At 48.9% G+C, this 25637-nt stretch overlaps 1 protein-coding gene across 1 annotated transcript in view; it reads left to right on the forward strand.

The window, feature by feature from the left end:
* MYOM2 (myomesin 2) overlaps positions 1–25637 on the forward strand; it is a 170820-nt gene that overhangs the window by 27540 nt on the left and 117643 nt on the right. The window lies entirely within an intron of this gene.

Genomic DNA, 25637 nt, shown 5'->3' on the forward strand with positions numbered 1-25637 from the left:
AGGCCGGCCAGGGCAGAGGGAGCCATTTCGCTGCGTGGGTTCCAGTCATTCCACTGGGCTTTGGCCTATCACCATGGTCTCCAGTTGCCTGGTACCGGGTCCAGGGGTGCTGCAGGGCAGGCCTTGTGTGTGAGAGCCGAGGAAGGGTTGGGGTGTGGACTCCGGCCAATTGGTTTATGAGCTCCCGGTCAAGCCCTTCCCATCTCTAAGAATGGACTGACCCTGGGAGGACAGCATGTCCCAGGCCAGGGTAGCAAGCTCTGTAAGATGCCAAAATGTCACAAAATACAGAAAATGAAAGAAGTGATCACTACGACCTCCAAGTGCAGTCCCCTTCCCCTGGACCGGGTCGGGGAGGTACCGGGTGGGCCGGTAAGAGCACTGGGGCCATCCCGGGTCTTCCCCAGCATCCCCTCCCCTTCCATCCGCAGTGCCTCCTCCATGAAAGTTCCCAGGTGCACTGGGGCTTGGGGGAGCTGACGTAGAACAGGTCCTCCTGCCCACCCCCCAGGTGAGAATGAACTGAGAAATGGCTCAGAAGCCAGGCAGGTGGGACCCACAGCCATGGCCTCACCCAGAGGGACTATGCCAGAGGATGGTGCTAGGTTTGCTGCCATGTGGGCTTGTGAAGGCCACCCAAGTTAGTACATTCACCCCTCCACCTACCCCAGGGTGTCAGATGCACTCACCCCCAACCCCAGGGGGTCAGATACACTCGCACCCCACCCCAGGGTGTCAGACGCACTCACCCCCCGACCCCAGGGGGTCAGACACACTCGCCCCCCACCCCAGGGTGTCAGATGCACTCACGCCCCACCCCAGGGGGTCAGACGCACTTGCCCCCCACCCCAGGGTGTCAGATGCACTCACTCACCACCCCAGGGGGTCAGACACACTTGCCCCCCCCACCCCAGGGTGTCAGATGCACTCACCCCCCCCACCCCAGGGTGTCAGATGGACTCACCCCCCACCCCAGGGTGTCAGATGGACTTACCCCCCACCCCAGGGTGTCAGATGGACTCACCCCCCACCCCAGGGTGTCAGATGCACCCACCCCCCACCCCAGGGTGTCAGATGCGCTCATCCCCCACACACCTAGGGTGTCGGGGCACCAGAACGCCTGGTGATGCAGCTCCCAGAACTCCCTGTGAGTGGGTGCAGAGCCCTGCTTGGGGGCAGGTCCCACAGGTGATCCCAGTTGTGAGGGAGGAGCTGCTCCCCAGGATTCTTGCCTGGGAAGAAGGGGCTGAGGTAGGGGCTGCAGAGAGGCCAGGACCAGGAGCCTTGGAAACTCCCTCCCCATGGAAACAGACTTGGAGCTGCATTGCCTGGGGACACATCTGTCCTCTCGTGGACGCTCAATGTCCTGGGGGAGCACAGAGGAGCCTTGGCATGTTTCTGAGCTGTTGGAGCTTAGTGATCGCCCTCTGCCCTCAGACTGGGTTTCAGGGCTGAGGTTGGATTAGAATGTTAAATACCAGGCTCTGGACACAGGGTTTGGGGTTTTTGGGACCCCGTGTCCTCTGATGTCTCCAATGCCAACCCTGAGGGCCAAGTGCCGGCTTTGAACACAACATGGCACAGGAGGGGTGGCCTCAAGCCCCACACCCATGCTAGAAAAGGACAAGGGACTCTCAGGCTTTTGGGGGTCTGTTCTGAGACAGTGGGGAGAAAGCAGTTCTGAACCGATGAAGGGCATGGCCAGGATATGGGAGGAAGACGCCTGTTATTCTGTTCCTGTCCCATGTACTTGAGGCCTGGGACTCCAGTGAGACCCTAAGCTCCTGTGTGTGGCCACCAGCCCACTCTCAGAGCAGGTAAGGCAGTGGCCACGACACCCGGCCATGGAGCCACCTGGCTTCTCTCTTCCTCTGACCCCAAGACCTCCTCTTCCACACTCACCTGGCTTTCTACCAAGGAAAACTTTGCGTTGAAAATGTGTGGATATAAACAGTTCTATTTTATCTTTTTCATGTGTTTGGTTTTTTTGAGTTGGGGGTCTCCCTTTGTTGCCCAGGCTGGAGGGCAGTGGTGCAATTTCAGCTCACTGCAGCCTCCAACTCCTGGGCTTAAATGATCCTTCTGCCTCAGCCTCCCGAGTAGTTGGGCCTACAGGTGCATGCCACCGTGGACAGCTGAATATTTTGGTTTTTATAGAGACAGGGTCTCACTGTGTTGCCCAGGCTGGTGTCCAGCTCCTGGCCTGGAGCCGTCTTCCTGCATTGGCCTCCCAAAGTGCTGGGATCACAGGTGTGAGCCACTTCAGCCGGCGCATCATTTCTTTAGACAATTTCTACTCCATATGAGTGTTATTGTTCATTCGTGAGGGGTCTTGAAAAATTGATTTTTCCTCCTAAAATCTTTATTTTTCACGGGGGAAAAGGAATGTTTCTAAAAGTACATTGCTAAGGAAAGAATGGAGACAGAAGCTCTCCGGCCTGAAGTGGTTATCTTAGTGTTTGTCGTAGCATTTTCTTCTGTGGAAATGGAATTCTATTCGAACTTTCCTACGGCATCAACATTTCCCCCTGCTGCGCGTTGGGACTTTTATAATAAATTACAATGGTTTTCTTAGCTGAGCATTTTGAGTATTTTAAACCTGATATAACACCAGGAAACACATGGGCCTTTTAGACTGAGCGATGAGTCTTAGAGATCGAGGCAAAAGAAAGAAGTGAGAACAATTCCAGAAGTCTGATATTCCCACTCAGGGAGAAAAGGGCAATTTTACCTCTTATTTAGACAAATGAAATTAAAGCTGTTTGTCTCCCCCCATCTCCCACCTTTTTTTCTTGTAGACAGGGTCTCACTCTCTCACCGAGGCTGGAGTGCAATGGCGCAGTCTCAGCTCACTGCAACCTCTGCCTCCCGGGCTCAAGCAATTCTCCTGCCTCAGCCTCCCAAGTAGCTGGGATTACAGGTGCACAGCACAATGCCTGGATAACTTTTGTATTTTTGTTAGAGATTGGGTTTCACCATGTTGGCCAGACTGGTGTCAAACTCCTGACGTTGAGTGATCTGCCTGCCTCGGCCTCCCAAAGTGCTGGGATTACAGGCATGAGCCACCGCGCCCAGCCCAATTAAACTGTGTGTTCAGAAGACCTGTCTGTGCTTAGTTCTTCAGAGGTCCTGAAGGAGGCATGTTTAGGCCCTCCCGTCAGAGCCCATTTTGCTGGCCTCACTGAGTATCATCCCTACACTAGGGTCTTGGCACAGTGATGTGTCCCTGCTGTGGGTGGGCCATGCTGTATGACAAACACCTTAGAACACATTCTCAGGCCCTAAACATGTCCCCAAATGCTTCAGCAGCAGAAACTGAACAGTTGAATGCACACAGCCGTGGGCCGCCGACTCATCCTCCAGGCCTGCTTCCTGAGCGTTCTGGAGGGTGGGAATTGGTCGTGAAGCCTCCGTCATCGATCCCCACAGCGCTGTCCTCAGTGATGGTGTGACTCATAGAAAACATACCGGCGATCATTTACAATTCATCATTTCAGCTCTGTTTTCTGCTCTCTGTATAGTCTGGGACACACCACGAAGCCTCATCAGTGTTCTTAGCTTCATATTCCTAAAATTTGAATTAGAGCAGCCCCCAGAGTGCTAATGAGACGGCCGTGTGGAGATAGCCATGGCAGCGCTGGGCCTCTGGGTCCAGAACAGTCTCTGCAGCTACTCCTTAAACACAGGGACTCCTGTGTCCTGACATGACAGAGTCTCACTTACAATCTCCTGGATGCAGCTGGAGATGTGCGTTTTAACAGGAAACTCGGAGGTGAGTGCTCACCTCGCCATGCCATTAAAAACACCATTACAGGACCTCCCAGCAGGTGGCTGGATCTAAGCATGGCACGGATCATTCTCAGTGTGGAGCTCACAAGGCGATTGGTGTCCTTTCCACGTGCTCTCCTGGCAAAGATGCCTGTGGATCACCCCAGTGAGACTGTGGCTGTCACAAACCTCATGTAGGATAAAAGAAGGCATTTAGGCATTAAAAAAATCCCTCTTACAGTAAGGGAATCCCAGTTTCCAAGAACTGCAGTGTGAACAGCCTGACCCAGCCACAGTGGGCTGAGCTGAGAAAGAGGCCCCACAGCACCTGAAGATCTCACCCTCTGCATTTGTATCTGTCAGGAGGGGCAGGTGAGATCCTAGCTACCCGGGAGGCCGAGGCAGGAGAATTGCTTGAATCTGGGAGGTAGAGGTCGCGGTGAGCCAAGATCCCACCACTGCACTCCAGCCTGGGCTACACAGTGAGACTGTCTTAAAAAAAAAAAAAGTAAGAAAAAAAATCTGATTGAAATCTCCTTCTTGTAACTTTGCCTGACACAAATTCAGCTTTCCAGTTCAAAATGTACTTGAGGTGAAGTCCCTGTTTGAAACACTATGAGAGGATTTATGACTCTATAAAGTGGGACACCCACGCTTAAGACGCTTACGGGGAGTGACAGAGGCGATGAGAGTGCACAGCTCACAGCAAAATAAAGCGGAGGGGAGTCCAGGCTGCAAGAGTGGCACCAAGTCCTGTAATACTCACTCACAGCCAGGAGCCCGTAAGGACAGAAAAGCAAACCTCCAGCTGCTAGAACAGACGTCCTCAGCTCCGAGAAGCCACACACGTCCTGCGTTCTCACTCATGTCGTCTTTATTTGTAATTTAAGTATCATTCTAACATGCGTAACTGTCATTTCTAGGCTCACAAAGCAGATGATGAAGAGCAGAAATGCGGTGGCCACAGGCACACAGCAGGTGGTCCCGATACGAGCTAGTGACAGGAGGACAGGGAGGGAAGGTGGCAGCTGTGGGTCTGGAACACAGAGCCGTGTTTGGTCTCGGCATCCAGCTCTGTGGTAAAGTCTTAGGGCAGGAGGTTGGTAATACTATTACGATATTAACTGCAAATCATAAAACGTCAAGTTATCTTCAGCATTCTTTGATCGTGAGCCAAAGAAGACTTTATTTTTCACCCCAGTTTTAGGCTCACAGCCAAATCGAGAGGAAGGTTCAGAGTTCCCATAAACCACCAGCCCCCAACACATATAGCATCAGCCCCACTGTAGACACCCTCTCCAGAGTGGGGCAGTTTTATAGTCGATGAACCTATGTTGACACCTCATGACCGACCAGAGCACACAGTTTACATGGGGGCTCACTCTTGTGAGTTCCATGGGGCTGGGCAAATGTGTAGGACAAATGTGTATGGGTCTGCAGAGCATTGCCGGAGCTCAGTTGGAAGATCGTATCATCTGCAAACGACGAGAATTTGACTTCCTGCCTTCTAATTTGGATGTTCTTTATTTTTTCCCCCTTTTCTGGTTGTTCTAGCTGGGACTTCCAGGAGTATGTTGAATAATAATGGTGAAAATGGGCATTTTTTGGCCAGGTGTGGTGGCTCACACCTGTAATCCCTGTACTTTGGGAGGCTGAAGAGGGCAGAGCCAGCTTGGCCAACATGGAGAAACCCCATTTCTACTAAAAATATAAAAAGGAGCCAGGAGTGGCAGTAGGCACCTGTAATCCCAGCTCCTTGGGAGGTTGAGGCAGGAGAATTGCTTGAATCAGAGAGGCAGGGGTTGCAGTGAGCCGAGATTGCACCATTGTACTCCAGCCTGGGTGAGACAGTGAGGCTTCATCTCAATAACAAAAAAAGTGGGCATCTTTGTCGTCTTCCTGATCTTTAAGGAAAGGCTTTCAGTTTTTCCACATTCGGTAGGATAATCGCTGTTGTCTGTCATCTAGAGCTTTTATTATGTTGAGTTACTTTCCACCTACACTCAGTTTTTCCAGGGTTGTTACCATGAAGGATGTTGCATTTTATCAAGTGCTTTTTCAGCATCCATTGAAGTGATCATATCTTTTTTGCCCTTCATTCTGTTGAATGATGTATTACATTGATTGATTTGCCTATGATGAACCATCCTTGCATTCCCTGGGATAAATATTGAATGATCTTTTTAATGTATTATTGAATTTGGCTTGCTAGTATTTTGTTGAGGATTTTTACATCAATGTTCATCGGGGATATTGGCCTGTAGTTTCTTTTCCTGATGTGTCTTTGTCTTGTTTTGGTGTCAGGGCAACCCTGGCCTTGTAGAATGCATTTGGAAGTATTTCCTCTCCACTGTGTTTTGGAATAGTTTGAGGAAGATTGGTATCAGGTCTTCATTAAATGTTTGGTGCCATTCAGCAGTAAAGCCACTGGGTCCTGGTCTTTGCTGGGAATTTTATTATGGCTTCAATCTTGTTACTTGTTATTGGTCCATCGGGTTTTGGATTTTTTTCATGGTTCGATCATGGTAAGTTATGTATGTTTAGGAGTTTACCCATTTCTTCTAGCGTTTCCAATTTATTGGTCTATCGTTGCTCATAGTAGCCTCTAAAGATCTTTTAAATTTGGGCAGTATTGGTTGCAATGTCTCCTTTTTCATCTCTGATTTTATTTATTTGAGTCTTTTTTCTTTTTTCTTAGTCTGGCCAAAGGTTTGTAGATTTTATCTTTGCAAGTAAAAAAAAACTTTTCATTTAATTGATGTCTTGCGTTGTTTTCTTCATTTCGATTTCTTTATTTCTACTCTGATATTTAGTCTTCTGTTAATTTTGAGTTTGGTTTGCTTTTGTTTTCATGGTTCTTTAAGATGCATTGTGAGATGATTTGAGGTTTTTCTACTTTTTTAACATGGGCGCTTATAGCTGTACACTGTCCTCTCAGCACTGCCTGTGCCGTATCCCACAGGTTTTGCTCTGTAGTGTTTTCATTATCATTTGTTTCAAGAAATTTTTCAGTTTCCATCTTAATTTTCTTATTGACTCAATAGTCACACAGGCATGTATTTAGTTTCTATGTGTTTGTATAGTTTCTGAAATTCCTCTTGTTATTGATTTCTGCTTTTATTCCACTGTCATCAGAGAGGTTACTTGAGATAATTTAATATTTTTGAAGTTTTTGAGACTTATCCTGTAGCCTAACATATCATCTGTTCTTCAGAATGATTCATTTGCTAAAGAAAAGAATGTGCATTCTGCAGCTGTTGGGTGAAACGTTCCGTAAATAACCATCAGATCATTTTGGTTTATAGTGCAGATTAAGTCCAATGTGGCTTTTTGATTTTCTGGCTAGATGATCAGTCTCATGCTGAAAATGGGGTGTTGAGTTCCCAGCTATTATTGTATTGGGGTCTCCCTCTTTAGCTCTAATGATATTTGCTTTATATATCTAGGTGCTCCAGTATCAGGTGCATATATATTTACAATTGTTATATCCTGTTGCTGAACTGACTCCTTTGTCATTATATAATGACTTTCTTTGTCTCCTTATAGTTTTAGTCTTGAAATGTGTTTTGTCTGATGTATGCATAGTTACTCCTGTTTTTTTTTTTTTGGTTTCCATTTGCATGGAATATCTTTTTCTGACTCTTTATTTTCAGTGGTGTGTCCCTTTATAGGTGAAGGGTGTTTCTTGCCGGCCATAGATTGAGTCTTGGTATCTTAATTCATTCATTGCCCTGTGTCTTTCAATTGATGAATTTAGACCATTTAGATTCAATATTATTATTGCTGAGTAAGGACCTACTCCTGCTATTTTATTATTTTTTGGTTTTCCTTTTCTTCGTTTTTCCCTTCCTGTGTTCCTTTTAGTGAAGGTGATTTTCTCTGGTAGTATGCTTTAATTTCGTGCTTTTTTTGGTAACCATTGTATATTTTTTGGTTTGAGATTACCATGAGGCTTGCAAATAATACCTTATAACCCATTATTTTAAACTGATGACAACCAAACACCAATTGTATAAACAACCAATCTAACCAAGAACAAAGAGAAAGCTAATAAAAACCCCACACTTTAACTTTGTCACCCTGTCTTTAAACTGTGTGTTGTTTCTATTTATATCTTGTTGGACTATCTATGTCTTGAAAAGTTGTTACAGTTGTTATTTTTAATCAGTTAATCTTTCATCTTTCTACTGGAGAGTTGAATAGTTTACCCAACATGATTACAGTATTATAATATTCTGTGTTTATTTACTATTGCCAGTGAGTTTCGTACCTTCAGATGATTTCCTATTGCTCATCAATCTCTTTTTCTTGCAGACTGAAGAACTTCTTTTAGCATTTCTTGTAGGACAGGCTTAGTTTATGAAATCCCCCAGCTTTTTCTTGATTGAGGAAGCCTTTATTTCTCCTTCATGTTTGAAGGTATTCTCACTGCATGTACTATTTTGGGATGAACATTTCTTCCTTCAGCACTCTAAGGATATCATGCCACCCTCTTCTGGCCTATGAAGTCTCCACAGAGAAGTCTGCTTCGAGGTGGATTGGAGACTCCATCCAAAGACTGGAAAGTCTGCTTCGAGGTGGATTGGAGACTCCATCCAAAGACTGGAAAGTCTGCTTCGAGGTGGATTGGAGACTCCATCCAAAGACTGAAAAGTCTGCTTCGAGGTGGATTGGAGACTCCATCCAAAGACTGGAAAGTCTGCTTCGAGGTGGATTGCAGACTCCTCCAAAGACTGGAAAGTCTGCTTTGAGGTGGATTGGAGACTCCATCCAAAGACTGGAAAGTCTGCTTCAAGGTGGATTGGAGATTCCATCCAAAGGCTGGAAAGTCTGCTTCGAGGTGGATTGCAGACTCCTCCAAAGACTGGAAAGTCTGCTTCGAGGTGGATTGGAGCTTCATTGTATGTTATTTGTTTCTTTTATCATGATGCTTTGAGGATCCCTTCTTTATCCTTGAACTTTCGGAGTTTGATTATTAAATGCCTTCAGGTAGACTTACTTAGGTTAAATCTGTCTGGTGTTCCGTAACCTTCTTGTACTTGAGTATTGATATATTTATCTAGGTTTGGAAAGTTTTCTGTCATTATCCTTTGAATAAACTTTCTACTTTCACCTCTCCCTTCTCCCCTTTAGGTTACTACCTCTTAGATTTGACCATTTGAGGCTGTTTTCTAGATCTTATAGGTGTGCTAAGTTCTTTTTTGTTTTGTCTCTTCTGACTGTGTATATGCAGATAGCCTGTCTTCAAGCTCACTAATTCTTTCTTCTGCTAAGTCAGTTCTGCTGGCAAGAGACTCTACTGCATTCTTGAGTATGTCCATTGCATTTTCACTTCCAAAATTCCTGCTTGACTCTTTTTAATTATTTCAATCTCTTTGCTAAATTTGTCTGATAGGAGTTTGAATTCCTTCTTTGTGTTATTTTGATTTTCTTTGAGTTTCTCTGAAACAGCTCTTTTGAATTCTTTTTCTGAAAGGTCATAAACCTCTTTCTCTGCAGGACTGGTCGCTGGTGCCTTATTTCGTTTGTTTGGAGAAGTCATGTTTTCCTAGATGGACTTGATGCTTGTGACTGTTCTTCAGTGTCTGGGCATTGAATAATTAAATATTTAAATGTTCATCAGTGTCTGGGCATTGAATAATTAAATATTTAAATGTTCATCAGTGTCTGCGCATTGAATAATTAAATACTTATTGTAGTGTTCACAGTCTGGTCTTGTTTGTTCCTGCCCTTCTTGAGAAGGTTTTTCAGGTATTCAGAGCAACTTGGGTGTTATAATTTTTTCTGGTCATTGCAGCCATCTCTTCATTAGGGAGCACCCCCAGCCCAGCAATGCTTTGACTCTTGCAGACCTGTAGAGGTATTGCCTTGGTGATCTTGGAAAAGATCCGGAAGAATTCTCTGGATTATTAGGAAGAGACTCTTGTTCTCTTACCTTACTTTCTCCAAAACAAATGGAGCTTCTCTCTGTCTGCAGAGCTCCCTGTAGCTTGGGGAGGAGTGACATAAGCACCCCTCTGGCCACCACCCCGGGCATTGTGCTGGGTCAGACCTGAAGCCAGTGCAGTTACTCACATGAAGCCCTTGGTAACCACTGGCTGGCTACTCCCTAGATTGCTCGAGGCCCTGTGACTCTACGATCAGCATGTGGCAAAGCCAGCTAGGCTTCTTTCCTTCCCTTCAGGGTAGTGAGTTTCCCCCAGCCCAGGGCAGGTCCAGAGGTACCATCTGGGAGCCAGGGCTGAGAGCTGGAAACCTTAGGAATCGACCTTTGCTTCATTCTACTGCAGCTGAGCTGCCATCAAGCCACAAGACAAGGCCCTTCCCACTCTTCCTTCCCTTTTCCCAGGCTGAGCAGCCTCTGCCCATGGCCACTGACTCTGAGTTCACACAGCACTCCCGTGGCTGCCCTGGCTGATACCTCGCTGGGTCACGTGTCCCCGAGGTCCATGGACTCTGAGCTCCCACAGCACTCCCGTGGCTGCCGTGGCGGATACCTCGCTGGGTCACATGTCCCCCAGGTCCATGGACCCTGAGCTCCCACAGCACTCCCGTGGCTGCCCTGGCTGATACCTCGCTGGGTCACGTGTCCCCCAGGTCCACGGACTCTGAGTTCACACAGCACTCCCGTGGCTGCCCTGGCTGATACCTCGCTGGGTCACGTGTCCCCCATGTCCACGGACTCTGAGTTCACACAGCACTCCTGTGGCTGCCCTGGCTGATATCTCGCTGGGTCACGTGTCCCCCAGGTCCACGGATTCTGAGTTCACACAGCACTCCCGTGGCTGCCCTGGCTGATATCTCGCTGGGTCACGTGTCCCCCAGGTCCACGGACTCTGAGTTCACACAGCACTCCCGTGGCTGCCCTGGCTGATATCTCGCTGGGTCACGTGTCCCCCAGGTCCACGGACTCTGAGCTCCCACAGCACTCCCGTGGCTGCCCTGGCTGATACCTCGCTGGGTCACGTGTCCCCCAGGTCCACGGACTCTGAGTTCACACAGCACTCCCGTGGCTGCCCTGGCTGATATCTCGCTGGGTCACGTGTCCCCCAGGTCCACGGACTCTGAGTTCACACAGCACTCCCGTGGCTGCCCTGGCTGATATCTCGCTGGGTCACGTGTCCCCCAGGTCCACGGACTCTGAGTTCACACAGCACTCCCGTGGCTGCCCTGGCTGATATCTCGCTGGGTCACGTGTCCCCCAGGTCCACAGACTCTGAGTTCACACAGCACTCCCGTGGCTGCCCTGGCTGATATCTCGCTGGGTCACGTGTCCCCCAGGTCCACTGACTCTGAGCTCAGCACAGCCCCAGGACTTGTCCAGGAGCTGCAGTCGTCGCAGTCCAGGCTGCCTTTCAACTTTATCTGAGACTCCAGAGCACGCCAGCCCATGGCAGTGGGGCTTGCCGGGACTCAGGTTCTGACCGCTGGGATGCATGATTCCCGGTGTTGCTTTCCAATGTGACAGGGCAGCAAGGTCTTCTGGATGCACCAAGCATCTTGGATATAATGCCTCTCTAACTGCACCAGGATGCCAGGTCACATTTCCACAAGGATGTGCAGGGTACACCCCAAACCCCTGAGCACAGAGCATCCCTCTGTCCTCACCAACACCTGCTTTTATGCAACTTTTCCATTTCTCTCCATCAGATAGGAAACTAAAATCTTCTTTTTTAATTTGCATTTCTCTGCCCCCTTGTGGGATTGAAAGTGCCTTCATTTATTGATTGACTTGTCACTCTGTGACCTGCCCATTTAGCTTCTGTGTATTTTGTCTTCATTGTTTTCTGTTGATTTATAATTTCTTGTAATTTAGATATTACCATTTTGTTCATTTTAGAAATGTTGAATATATTCTTCCACATAACCATGAGCATCTTTGGTGAGATATTTTATCAAATCCAATACTTTTCTAACTGATGGTTTCACTTTTTGGGGTTAATCATTAATTATTTAACGATGAAAATGTTTAATATTTGTTAGCAATAGAATGTAATATATAAACTCCCTAATCTCTTAATTTATTGTCAGTTTTCTTATAAGAGAAAATAAGAATAGATTGTATATAAGAAACTTTGCCTCTAAGCACGTTCTCTTAACATACACAGGTGTACAAGCCTCTGTTCAAGTTAATACACAAATAAGTCATCAAGAAAGTGGTATGTCGGGCTGGGGGTGGGGGCGCACGCCTGTAATCCCAGCACTTTGGGAGGCCAAGGTGGGTCAGGAGTTCGAGACCAGCCTGACCAATATGATGAAACCTGTCTCTACAAAAACTACAAAAGTTAGCCGGGGTGGTGGCGTGCACCTGTGATTGCAGCTACTCAGGAGGCTGAGACAAGAATCACTTGAACCAGGAAGCAGACGCTGCAGTGCGTGGAGACTGTGCCATTGCACTCCAGCCTGGGCAACGAGAGTGAAATTCTGTCTCAAAAATAAACAAATGAAAATAAAAATGTGCTACGTCCTACAGTGGGAAGGTGTGAGGAGGCTGACAGATACAGTGAGAGCGCCTGGGGAAACCCAGCTGCCCACATCTGCATGTGAGGGAGAGTTGTGCTCTGACCGAGGTGTCACACAGAAAGATGAAGCGTTTTATTGTAGGAGGGACTTCAAATGAACGCTGGATAAAATGAACATAAATCTTAAGTTTCCCTAGAATACAGCATGTTTCCTTGTACTTACACATGGCCTTCAAAAAGGAAACCAAAAACAGGAATCAGGAAAAGGAATCAAAATTGGCCACTAACCAGGACCATCAAAACCTAAGTCAGACCCAGTAAGTGGGGCTGAATTAGGACACACTGGAGAAGCAGCGAGTTTGAAATAGAGGTGTCCACATGAGATGCTCCATGAGAAACAGCGCCAGGCTTATAAAACACCTTCCAGAATCGCACAGAATGAAGCGTCGTCTATGGAAGGAGTATCACAGCCTCTTCTTCCCCCAAAGCCTGTAAAAGGAAGTCAGTTTTAGACTCGGAATTGACCATTTTAACACAATTTAGGTAGCAGCGATCATTGACAGTGGGAGACTCAAAGTAATTTTGCACATTTCACAGACTTTATCACTAATCCTGTGAGCGACGAGGCGTGTGGCCTACATGGTTTGAAGAATTGTCACAGTAGTTTCCAGATCCAGAATGTAATTTGCCCACAACCAGGCTTCCAACCTTGACACATTTATTCCACCCATCAAACACCCGTGTGCTCATAAACACGTCTCGGGAGCTGCCGTCCCTCCACCAAGTCACAGGCTTGGATGTGACACTGTGAGTTTCCTGGACTTTGAAGCAGTTTGAGTAGCTCAGATAGGTCGGGGAGGGAACGTAGAGATGAGTGAGACGAAAATGTGAAGCTGTTTCTTTTTCTGAAAGTTTGATGTTATCCTGTGCAGCACAGTCTTAAAATTCCTTCTGCCTCCAGGGCATAATTTAGAAAATCTCGAAAACCTCAAACAGTCCTAACGTAATTGACCCTTCTTACACAATCTAAGAAAAATGTAATCTATCAAAAAGATACATCGTGTCCATTAACACAATTGCCATGTCATGTCATCCTTGAAATACATCGCAGAAGCCAAAATGGACAGTCACATTTTCTCTTTGGTTTCAGACAACAGACCCCCCTGGAGTCATAATCTAGGACAACTTGGTATAAAATCTATTCAATTAAAATTGCCCTTACCCTTCAGATGAATTTCCTGGGAGTTATGAGGTCAAGGATGATTCCCTTTCCAGCTAAATAGCTGCCCAACAGCTGTTGCTCTTTGGAACATGGACTCCTAAAACTGCTGTATAGTTTTGTGGTTCACACGGTGTCTAAGTCTCACTGACACCGTGGTGCTGTGTGTGGTCCTAACGTCAAATTCCATTCTGACTGTGGAGAGAACCACAGGCCTCGTGCTTTCATGACAGCCCCTTCTGAGGGGCAAAGTGCCACAGAGTCACATAGAAACAGCCTGGAGGGGCAGAGATAGCAAGACCCGTCTGCACAGTCCTGGACTGTCCTAGCCGGTTGGGGGATGGCCGGCCAGGCGTCAGCACTCAGGCTGCAGAGCACTTGGCACTGGATGCTCAGGCGGTAACAGCACTTCAGGTTTTCTGTGGAAAGTGGCTTTGGCAAATTCCATTTGTTTTCTTTTTCTGCTGTTCTGCCGCCTCCCAGACCCTTTCCTTGGAAGGATTTGTAGAAAGGACGACTCTAGCTCCCTGGCGAGCTCTGCTCCCTGAGGCTTCCCCCTCCACCTCCCTGTCACAGATCCCCCTCTGTGCAAACAGAGGTGCAGAACACAGAATGGAGAGCACCCATTGTCTTCCCCTGTGTGCGGAAAGGACAGGGACCAGGGCTCACAGACAACAGCCCATTCTCTGCATTGCCCAGACCTGGGAACCCGCTCCCTGCCTCCCCCGTGGCACTCAGGGGACACGTCGGAGAAACTCTCAGTGGCCTCTGCTGTTTAAAGAGATCCTCGAAGCGAAGAAAAGGATATTAAGGTGTCAACTCCTTACATTTTTTGTTAACTCTGCGAGGGTTTCTTTCGAAGGTGCTTCCTGTGTTCTTTTGAAAAGCTCAGGCTGTAGGTGCCTAGTGATTTGCAGCTGGAGTTGTGGATTTGTTCACCCCGGACCTTAGGCACGCCTGGGCCTTCTGCCTCGCTCTGTCGCTCTCAATTCTATCTAGTTAAATGTCTAATCATTTACGTTCCACAATCCAAACGCCCCGTTTATCGTTTGGGTTGAACACATCGGATATTTGGATTCTGGACAGAGATGGGTAGTATAAAAGTGTTTTGGAGGTCATTCTTTCGGTCAGCATGGAGCTCTGGGTGTGCTACAGGGCAGAGACAAATCAGCACCACGCTCCGGCTGTGCAGCCAGGCAGAGCCTAAGGAGATGCAGTCGAAGCTCATCCCACTGTCGGGAGCTGGGACCTGAAAATGACCCCATCGGTGAAGCCTTGCAGAGTCTGGGATGGAGCCCACTTGACAGGACCTAGGGAAGGTGTCCTGGAGGAGGAAGCTGAGCCAGCGGAGACTGGGACGCCAGGGGCTGCAGGTGGGGACAGTCCTGGCAGGTTTGGGGTGAGAAGCGTGGCTGAGGCTGGGGGCCTGGAGTGGGTGTCTGTGGAGATGCCTGGTGGGCTGAGAGGGAGGAGAGAGTGAAGCCCAGCGAGGCTCACCCAGTGTGCACTGCACTTGTGTGTGCAGCCACCAGGTTTGGAAGGACCAGCTGGGCCAGAGCAGCAGGAACCAACTCAGTGCCATGAATGTGTCAGGGTAGGTGGAGCCAGGGCTACCTCTAGGCAACAATCTGCCACAGCGTGGCACCCACAGCCTGGGGGTCAGGGCCTGGGCAGCACTTGCCCACCTGACATGTGTGGGCTCTGTGCTCCTGCACCTGCACACGTGGGCTCCATGCTCCTGCACCTGACTCCTGCAGACTCCATGCTCCTTCCTGCACCTGGCACTGGCGGGCTCCGTGCTCCTGCTGAGGCAGTGCCAGGCGTCAGCATTGATCACAGCCAAGGTTGGAGGAGGTGTCCCATGGGAGGCCTGTAGGTCCCAGGAGGGTGGAATTGAAGCAGCCACACTGAGCCCAGGGTGGAGGCTCTGCTTTCCCAACAGGGTCAGGACCTAGAGGAAGAGCAAGGCCACAGCGGCAGGTCCCCAGAAGGCAGTGATATGCTAAGAGCCTTCCTTGAGAGAGTGGAGGCCCCGGTGACCACGGCATCATGACTGCTGAGGGACAGGGCCAGAGAGTCTGCTTCTTAACTGCTCCCTGACCCCTTTCTCCATTTCCCCATAAACCCTTGAAACGGAGGAGCCTGTGTGTGTGCTTGTCTTTGGGGCCACGGAGAAGTGGCAGCAGAGGGGCTTGCCTTCCACAAGGCACGGGGCAGGGACCACGAGTGACCTGGGAACACCGGCCCAGGCTCAGGCATCCTTCCGTCTGCTTGGCCTCCACTTTAAGTCACACCCAGCAGTTGTGAGATGTCAGAGTTTCTGCTGCTAGACGTTCGTGTTGCTGTGCAGCAGCTGGGGTGGGACAAAGGACTCGGGCTTCTAATTTTTAAGAGGCAAAGCAAACCATGCATGGGCCAGGCAGCCGGGCCGTTGGAAGGAGCTGCATTTCCTCCAGCTCCACAGCTCCTCCCATCTGACAGCTCCCCCCACCTGCTGGGCACTGAGGCTTCTCCTGCAGGGGCTGCCAGTGGCACTTCCCATCTCTACAGCTGTGCAGTGCCCGGCTTAGCTCACGCTCAGCGCTTTCAGCCGGTGTAGCCATGGATGGCAGCCTGACCCCTGGGATATGCATCTGGCCGGCCCCCCCAGCCATCCTGCAAGTCACTGAACACTCTCACACTCCAACAGCAAAGCCAGGTTGGAAAGAGGCTGGGCTCCTAAACACCCACCAGACCTGGCCACCCGTGTCCACCCTGCTCCCTGAAGGGGGGTGGCTCCTGGAGGGTGAAGCCGCTGTGGTTTGAGGGTGAAGCCGCTGTGGTGTGAGCCCTCAGCCCGTGTCTCAGCTGATTCACCAGCCACACAAGCACGGGGAGTCACTGTGGGAAGGACGGAAATGGTTCCTGACCTCGGGAGCTCCAGGTTGGCTGAGTAGTAAACGGGTGAATTAGCATAACGAGGAATGTGTATCCATCAATTTTTCTGAAAAGTAAATATTTTTCATCGTCAGTTTTGATTGATGAGGAGGTTACATAAGCAATTATTGAGAATGATTACAAATTGCAATTACACTGGGAAGCAGAGCGTGAAGGGTGCTGTGCTTGAGAGCCGATGGGAGGCGGCCAGGGGAGGGGAGGGGAGGCTCTGGGGAGCGGCAGGGCCATGGGGTGGGTGGTCCTGGGCTCCACGGGGGCAGCAGGGGCCTCGGGGCACAGGAGCTGAGCAGGGGTGGAGCCCTGCAGGGAGGAGGAGAGAGGCCTTGCAGCCTTCCCATGGCCTCAGACCAGGAGGGAGACGGGCAGGCTGGGTCAGAGCCAAGGAGTGGGGAGCCCGGGGCGCTGTTCTCAGAGAGGCAGAGCTACAGGAGGGCCCTTTCTGGGTCTGGATTCTGTCGGTAAAACAAGCAGTAGAACTGAATTCTCAATGCTGCCTGCAGCTCTGAGGCCATGCGTTTCAGACCGCGGCTCCAAAACTCACCCATCAGCGTGAACCGCAGGCCGAGGGTCCATGCTGCGTCCAACGCCACCATCTGCTGGTGACTGGGGACATTACGTCTTGGGCCCAACGTGAACACGTTCAGGATACCGAGCTAGACAAACGGTAAACTTTTAAATTCCATTACAGCTTCCAAAACCAAACCGGGGTTGTGAATACTTTTTCAGTACATCGTATACTATTTAAATTGCACACACACAATAGATGCTTGCTAGAAAACGGAAATGCATTTTTATTTTCAAACACAGTGCATGTCATATGATGAATGAAATCCTGGCGAGATACGTTTGTGTTCGTCATAGACGCACTGCAGGCCCTCCTTAACGCGAGCTCCTGTGGCGCCACGTGTACCTTCAAGTTTGCTGAGTTAATAGTCACTATAGGCCGGGTGTGGTGGCTCACACCTGTAATCCCAGCACTTTGGGAGGCTGAGGCAGGTGGAATGCTTGAGACCAGGGGTTCAAGACCAGCCTGGCCAACATGGCAAAACCAAGTGTCTACTAAAAATACAAAAAATTAGCTGGGCAGGGTGGGGCATGCCTGTAATACCAGCTACTTGGGAGGCAGAGGCAGGAGAATTGCTTGAAGCTGGGAGATGGAGGTTGCAGTGAGCTGTCATTGCACCACCGCACTCCAGCCTGGGCGAGAGTGAAACTGTAAAAAAAAAAAAGTCACCGTAATGAGTGAGCCCTGTAGATTCCACTGACCAACAGCAGCTCTAAGCCTTTTGGAATTTACACATATTAGCAGAGTTACAACGGCATTCTTTCCTCGCATTTACAAATGCTTTGGAAGCGCCTGTCTGTAAACATTTTTATTTAGACTCCCCAGTGTAAGTTCATCTATGCCATTATGACTTCATTGGTTTAAAGCCCTATCTTGTGAAGGACCTTGCCTTTGTTAGGTGGGTGGGGAGGTTCCTGTGGCTTTATGCCGTGCTCTGTGCGGGTGAAGGCGTGGCACCGATGCTGAGTTAACAGACTCGTGTGACTGGAAGCTTTGCTTCATCACACAGTAAATTTTCCGTGTCGGGCTGCAGGGTTACCGCAGGGTCTTAGAGCAACGTTTGAAATCTGCCCACACCTCTCAAAGCAGACTGGCAGTAGGAAGCTGTTTTTCAGAGGGGACCGGAGGTGTCCCAGAGCAGAGTCACTCTGTAGCCAGTTTGGGAACGTCGCTTTCCAAGTGACAAGTCAGCAGGCTGGGGGGCTCGGCAGGGATTGTAACTTGCAAGTGCACGCCCACCACACGTTCCCATTCCTCATTAAGTATCTGCTTTGCCTGACGCGAACAAGCTGCTGTTTTTTTTTTTTTTTTTAAGATGGAGTTTTCAATCTTGTTGCCCAGGCTGGAGTGCAGTGGTGCGAGCTCAGCTCACTGCATGTTCTGCTTCCCAGGTTCAAGTGATTCTCCTGCCTCAGCCTCCCGAGTATCTGGGATTACAGGTGCCTGCCATGCCCGGCTATTTTTTGTATTTTTAGTAGAGATGGGATTTCGCCGTGTGCCTGGTTGGCCTCAAACTCCTGACCTCAGGTGATTGACCAGCTCTGGCCTCTCAAAGTGCTGGGATTACAGGTATGAGTCGCCTTGCCTGGCCCAAGCTGCTATTTTAATTAAACTTTTTTTTTTTTGCACGTAAAACAAAAAGAAAAAAAATCACCCTATCACCCTGTAACCTGGGTGATCCAGACCAGGGTTCACAGACTGTTTTTGAAAAGGGCCAGTCAGCCTTTGTCACATAGTCTTTGTTTTTATGTGGTTTTGTCTTTACAGCCCTTTAAAAAACATCAAAGGCATTCCGGCACGAGGGCTGCCTGCAGCTTCTGCGGGAGGCCGTGGCTTCCTGGCTCCTTCCCTCGAGCTGCGCCTCACTTCACCGCATTCCCAGAAACATTTTCTGGTTTCCAACATAAATATGTGCTCCCAGCCAGGTGAACCGCCGTTGATGCTGCCCATGAATGTCTCATTAGGGTGTCATGAACCTCTTTAAAGTTTGCCCAAATTTCTGCTGAACTTTCCTTGAATGTTGTGAATGTAACTAGACATAGACTTGGGACCATCGATGGCCAACAGCCCTCTTCAGCCTTTGCCCTTCTCACATTTCACAGGGACGCGCCGTATGCTCTATGGTATACGTTATGATTTATCTATGACAGATAAACATTTGGGACTGAGAAGCAAGACTTCTAACAATGGCCTGTGGAATAAACTAAAAGCAAGCAAAAAGCCCTCAGCATGCGCCCAGCCACAGTGGAACCTTCTTAGGAGCAGAGGCAGAGCTGGGCATGGTGGGGGTACGGGGGAGGAAGCAGGTGGCGCTCAACAGTCTTCAGTCAGTTGTAACGCAAAGGCCTTGAAGTGTGTGCTCAACGCTCAGCATTCTGCGTGCAAGTTTGTGTGTGTTGTGTGTTTGTGCGTGCATGGCAGTTTGTGTGTGTGTTGTGTATATGTGTGTGCGTGCATGCATGTTTGTGTGTGCTGTGTATTTGTGTGTGCATGCATGCATGTTTGTGTGTGTTGCATATATGTGTGTGTGCATGCATGTTTGTGTGTGCTGTGTATTTGTGTGTGCATGCATGCATGTTTGTGTGTGTTATGTATGTGTGTGCATGCATGTTTCTGTGTGCATGTTGTGTATTCGTGAGTGCATGCATTCAAGTTTGTGTGTTGTGTGTTTATGTGTGCATGCATGTTTCTGTGTTGTGTATTTGTGTGTGCCTGCCTGCATGTTTGTGTGTGTCGTCTATTCATGTGTGCACGAATGCATGTTTGTGTGTGTGCTGTGTATTTGTGTGTACGTGCTTTTATGTTTGCGTGCATGTCAGGATTCTCCAGAAAAACAGGACCAACAGGATGTGAAACACAAAACCCAGCATAAAAACCCGGCCTAATGGGAGATTTATCTTAACGGATGGCGCATGTCATTATGGGGGTGCAGGGTAGGCTGGAGATCCAGGGAAGAGTTGCCGCTGAGTCCTCAGGCCCCTGGCAGAATCCCAGGAGGTCAGGCTTTTCGTCTGAAGGCCTTCAGCTGGGTGGGCGAGGCCACCCACACTGTGGAGGGCAATTTGCTTGACCCAGAGCCCTTGGATGGAAATGCTAATCACACCTAAAAATGCCCTCATGGCGATGTCAGGAATGATGATCAAACATCTGGGCGCAGTGGCCCAGCCAAGCTGACACTTAAAGATTAACCATCACGAAGTGCAGGTAGGTATATAACATACTATGTGGGGTAGACGGAGATCTCTGTCTCTATCTGTATCTCTTAATTTTTAAATTGAGATAAAATACACATATGTAATCGATCATCTTTACCATTTTAAGTGTATAGTTCAGTGGCGATAAATTCATTTGTAGTCTTCTCTCTTTTCATCCCCCTTCCCCCGCTTCCAGGTTTCAAAACTTACCTTCAATGTAAGCGTGGTTGTAGGTAACTAACTTGCCATTACCTCCACCTATGTTATTGGTTGGATACCATGGCTATGACTAGCTAGAGCCAAATTAGGGTTAATAGAACCTTTTGTTCGACATTGCAAAAGATTATGAGTGTAATGTTATTTACGTTTTTAACGTTCTTCTGTCTTCTGTGAAATGCCTCTGAATTTCTTCCTAAAGGAAGAGCTGTTGCTAGGTTTTTCCCACAGAAGGATGAAGACCGTTCGGACGGTGTGGCGCTCCCTCTAGTGGCGGAGAGTCGCTACGTCACCGGCGAGGCTTCCCAAAGCCGAGGGCAGCTTCTCAAAGTTTGCTCCAGAGATGCCCGGACGCCTCTAACACCCTCCTATGGAATCCAGGACGTGAACACCATTTTGATAATACGGGTGAGATCAGTGCTGTGCTAACAACGTGACTATCCTACAGCGGCATAATGAAATCTGGAATACCTGCAGGACTCTGAACTGTTATTTTCCAGATGACCCATGCATGATGTCACAAAATCCTAAATGGTAAAAGATCCCTTCCAATTGCAAGAGGGATGAAAATACCTTAACATAACCCTGTGAAAAATTCACTAGTGCAGTCTCAGATTCCGCATTGCAACTGATCTCTAAGAAGTTAGATGTTTAGAGTAGTGAAAAAGGCTACTCGCAATGATCCAAAAAGACCACTACAATCCTCTCCAACCACACAGCTACTCCACACAGATTTTCCTCATATATTTCAGTCGAAAATGGAGTCTCAGCAGATCAAATGCGAAAGTGCCTGTCCAGCTGTCTTCTCTTACGCCCAACATTAAAGAGATTTGCAAAGAATATAAAATACTTTCACTCTGCTTATTTTTTGTTTCAAAAAATAGCTTCTTAAGAAAGTTCCTTGTGTTAACCTATAATGGAATCATTATTATTTTAAAATGAATTAATGACTAAATATTATAAAAATATAAAATATCGAATGTGTTCAATATAATTAGATATAACCTACCTAAATATAGTTTTTAAAAAAATCTGTCATTTTTAAGGGTGCATAGAGATTCTGAGACCAAAAGTTTAAGCTTTAATCTAAAGGAATAGTATCTGATCATGTGTGAATGGTGATAATGTGTGACAGTGAGCTTAAAAACCAGAATGATTTCAGTCACGTGATTATACATGGTTATATATTGTCTACTTTCAACAAATCAACATCACTGCACCTGTACATCCAAAAAGGTAATGGTTGACGCTTACCTCTACTTTTTACAGGATTAGCACAGGTTTCATTCCTGACTTGACTTCCATTTCTTAACTGAGTTTTTTATTTTCTTTGAAAGATCCACGTCGAGAAATATTGTAGGGGCACACCTGTAATCCCAGCACTTTGGAAGGCCGAGGCAGGCGGACCACTTGAGGTCAGGAGTTCCAGACCAGACTGGCCAACATGGTAAAACCCCGTCTCTATGAAAAATAGAAAAATTGGCCAGGTGCAGTGACTCATGCTGAGGTGGGTGGATCAGGAGGTCAGGAGTTCAAGACTGGCCTGACCAACATGGTGAAACCCTGTCTCTATTAAAAATACAAAAATTAGCTGTGGCATGTGCCTGTAATCCCAACTACTCAAGAGGCTGAGGCGGGAGAATCACTTGAATCTGGTGGGTGGAGGTTGCAGTGAGCCGAGATTGTGCCACTGCAGTCCTGCCTGAGCAACAGAGAAAGACTCCATCTCAAAAAAAAATTAGCTGGAGCTAGGCTGGGCCGTGGTGGTGCGTGCCTGTAATCCCAGTTACTTGGGAGGCTGAGGTGGGAGAATTGCTTGAACTCAGGAGGCAGACGTGCAGTGAGCTGAGGTGGCGCCACTGAACTTAAGCCTGGGCCACAGCACAAGACCCTGTCTCAAAAACAACAGAAAAAGAAATATTTATAGAGTGTGTATTATCTGTCAGTTCCCAGGGACAGTTTTTAACAATAAAAAAGAATGAGACAGTTTCTGCCTCTCCAGGGTAGAAATCGACTCATTGATGTATGTTTTTGAAATGATTTCCTCAATTTTCTGAAATCATCCCTTAATTTAACTGAAGGTCGTCTTTTAATTTATGAATAATTGAGTACTTTTAGGCCATAAGCACAAGTATGTGCAGTTTTATATATAATTGGGCGAAATTAAAATTTTATGTAAAAAACTTCTCTCTTAATTTAGGATATTTTAACCACTGCTGTATTATCTGTGCATTTTTTTCTTGGGGTCCTTTACAAGTGGGGAAGTCTCTGTTAAGAAATATTCAGGGGTCTCGGCTGGGCACGGTGGCTCATGCCTGTAATCCCAGCACTTTGGGAGGCCGAGGCAGGTGGATCATGAGGTGAAGAGATTGAGACCATCCTGGTCAACATGGTGAAACCCCGTCTCTACTAAAAATACAAAAAATTAGCTGGGCATGGTGGTGCGTGCCTGTAATCCCAGCTACTCAGGAGGCTGAGGCAGGAGAATTGCCTGAACCCAGGAGGCGGAGGTTGCGGTGAGCCGAGATGGCGCCATTGCACTCCAGCCTGGGTAACAAGTGCGAAACTCTGTCTCAAAAAAAAAAAAAAAAAAAAGAAATGTTTAAAGGAGAACGGCAATGAGAAGCCCAGGTTTAGTGAGGCGATTCTGTCACACCACCACCTGTCTACAGAAGAAAATAATCAAGTACAGAGCTCTTGGGGAAAACAGGCAAAACCTGAATATTACTCAGCTGTTAATCTAGAAGGAAACATAATGGTCTTTTGGAGAAAAAAGTATTATCAGAGGGAGCAACTGCCTTCCAGTATTTCATTTTCTATGGAATATCTCCTAAATGCACAGAGTTTTCTGAAAAATGTAAAATATCAACCACTTCCACACCTGGGTGTTAGTTGTGTTGATTGTGCTGATTATGTTAATAATTAAGGCAGGCCGGGCATGGTGGCTCACACCTGTAATCCCAGCACTTTGGGAGACCAGGGCAGGAGGATCACCTGAGGTCAGGAGTTTAAGACCAGCCTGGCCAATATGGTGAAAACCAGTCTCTACTAAAAATACAAAAAATTAGCTGGGCACGGTGGCGTGTGCCTGTAATCCCAGCTACGTGGGAGGCTGAGGCAGGAGAATCGCTTGAACTCAGGAGGCGGAGGTTGCAGTGAGCTGAGATTGCACCACTGCACTCCAGCCTGGGTAACAGAGCGAAACTCCGTCTGAAAAAATAACACAGTAGTAATGATTAGGGCACCAGTAGGTGCATGCCTGTTGTCCCGCCGTGTTTATTAATCGTTTCGCTCCTACACGGTCTCAGTTTGGGTGACAAGTTGTATGGTTCCTAATTGTAGCAAGATCGTGGGATTCGGGGAAGACGTGGATCTCGGGGATGCCTTTGTCTAACTCCTTCATTTTCATCCCCTTTCATTGATCTGGCGCCTTGTCCAATGTCACAGAGCCAGTGAGTGCAGCCGGCGAGGACGCAGCCCCCACCAGAGCTGAAGGGGCTGGAGCCTGAGTGAGGACCCCGAAGAAGGACCGGCTCGTCGCTGCTGATGCCACTTCATACCAGAGGGGAGTCCAACAGCTCAGCTGCCGGAGGAAGGCAGTAAGTGTTAGTCCCGGACCTCTGCTGAACCCTGAGAGGAAGGCTTCCTTCAGCTGCAGCCCTGCTGTGCCACGTCAATCTGGGCAGGTGCGGCTGCCAACACAGCTGAGTCCGAAGGCTCACTGGCACCAGGACCAGCCGTAGGTGAACTCTAGGCGCGCTCTTGACGTCAGGTGGCACAGAATCCGGCCTCCTGGGAAAACTTGCTGCTGCTGCTGGTGTTTGCAGCCGGGCCCCAGCCAAACTCCCAGCTACGGGCAGACACCGTCTCCCTCCAGTCCCATTTCAGTTCATGTTTACCCAGGAATGAGGCCTCATGACTCAACGGTGAAGCGAAATACTAAAGACAGGACACCACTGGATTCACGTGGCCATTTCTGACTTTCATGAGTTTAAAATGCTTTTGGCCTGAGAAACCGATTTCGGATGTGTCCCCACCAGTTCCACACAGAGCCTGACTGGCAGTGCGGAAGTCGGGACTGTCAGCTACCTGAGGAGGGGTCTGGCTCACGTCACCTGCAGAAATGAACTCTGGCCTCACCTGGGCCTCCACCTGGACTCTGGCCCCACCTGGGCCTCCACCTGGGCCTCCACCTGCACTCTGGCCCCACCTGGGCCTCTACCTGGACTCTGGCCCTACCTGGGCCTCCACCTGGACTCTGGCCCCACCTGGGCCTCCACCTGGGCTCTGGCCCTACCTGGGCCTCCACCTGGGCCTCCACCTGGACTCTGGCCCCACCTGGGCCTCCACCTGGGCCTCCACCTGGGCTCTGGCCCCACCTGGGCCTCTACCTGGGCCTCCACCTGGACTCTGGCCCCACCTGAGCCTCCACCTGGGCCTCTACCTGGACTCTGGCCCCACCTGGGCCTCCACCTGGGCTCTGGCCCTACCTGGGCCTCCACCTGCGCCTCCACCTGGACTCTGGCCCCACCTGGGCCTCCACCTGGGCCTCCACCTGGACTCTGGCCTCACCCCTCCTGGGCCTCTACCTTGACTGTGGCCCCACCTGGGCCTCCACCTGGGCTCTGGCCCCACCTGGGCCTCCACCTGGCTTTCTGCATCCCCTTCCTCTCCTGGAGGTAACATCACAAAGCCTAGACAGACATCAAGATATTTGAATTTTAGTCCAAACCCTTTCAATGCACAGCAATGTGACCCCTGCCTTTTGTTTGTCATTTTAAAGCCTGTCTGGGCCTCCATGTCCACATTCATAGGGTGGAGCGAGGGGTTGGGTGCGGGGATGATTTCCACTGCTCTGCCCAGGTCTGGGTTGTCTCTGGGGCTTGCGTCTGCCCTATCCTGGCGTCTGCCCTCCTGGCCCCCTCTGGAGCCCTCGGGCATGTGACTCACCTCCTGCTCCTCACAGGACTGGTGGCCCTGACAGCCAGCGAATGGTTGTGGCACCTCACATCTTTGTTTGTCTTATTACAACCCCTCATGAACACACGGCTTGATTGCATTGTTCGTGATTGCTAAGCCTTCAAGCACTTTGAGAACGGAATCCTCGCCGCGCACTGGGTCCCGTTTCCTGGACCGTGCTCTGAGCTGGGCAGCTGGTCGTCCTGTTCGTGCGTGTTAAGGCTCCCTTCCCCAGCACAATCATTCAGGATCGAAACGATAGCGCGTTGGGGCTTAGAGAGGATCATCTAATCCCACGCTTGCCTTGTGGATGAGGA

Source organism: Callithrix jacchus, chromosome 13, assembly GCF_049354715.1.
Source record: "Callithrix jacchus isolate 240 chromosome 13, calJac240_pri, whole genome shotgun sequence".
NCBI classification, from domain to species: Eukaryota; Metazoa; Chordata; class Mammalia; order Primates; family Cebidae; genus Callithrix; species Callithrix jacchus.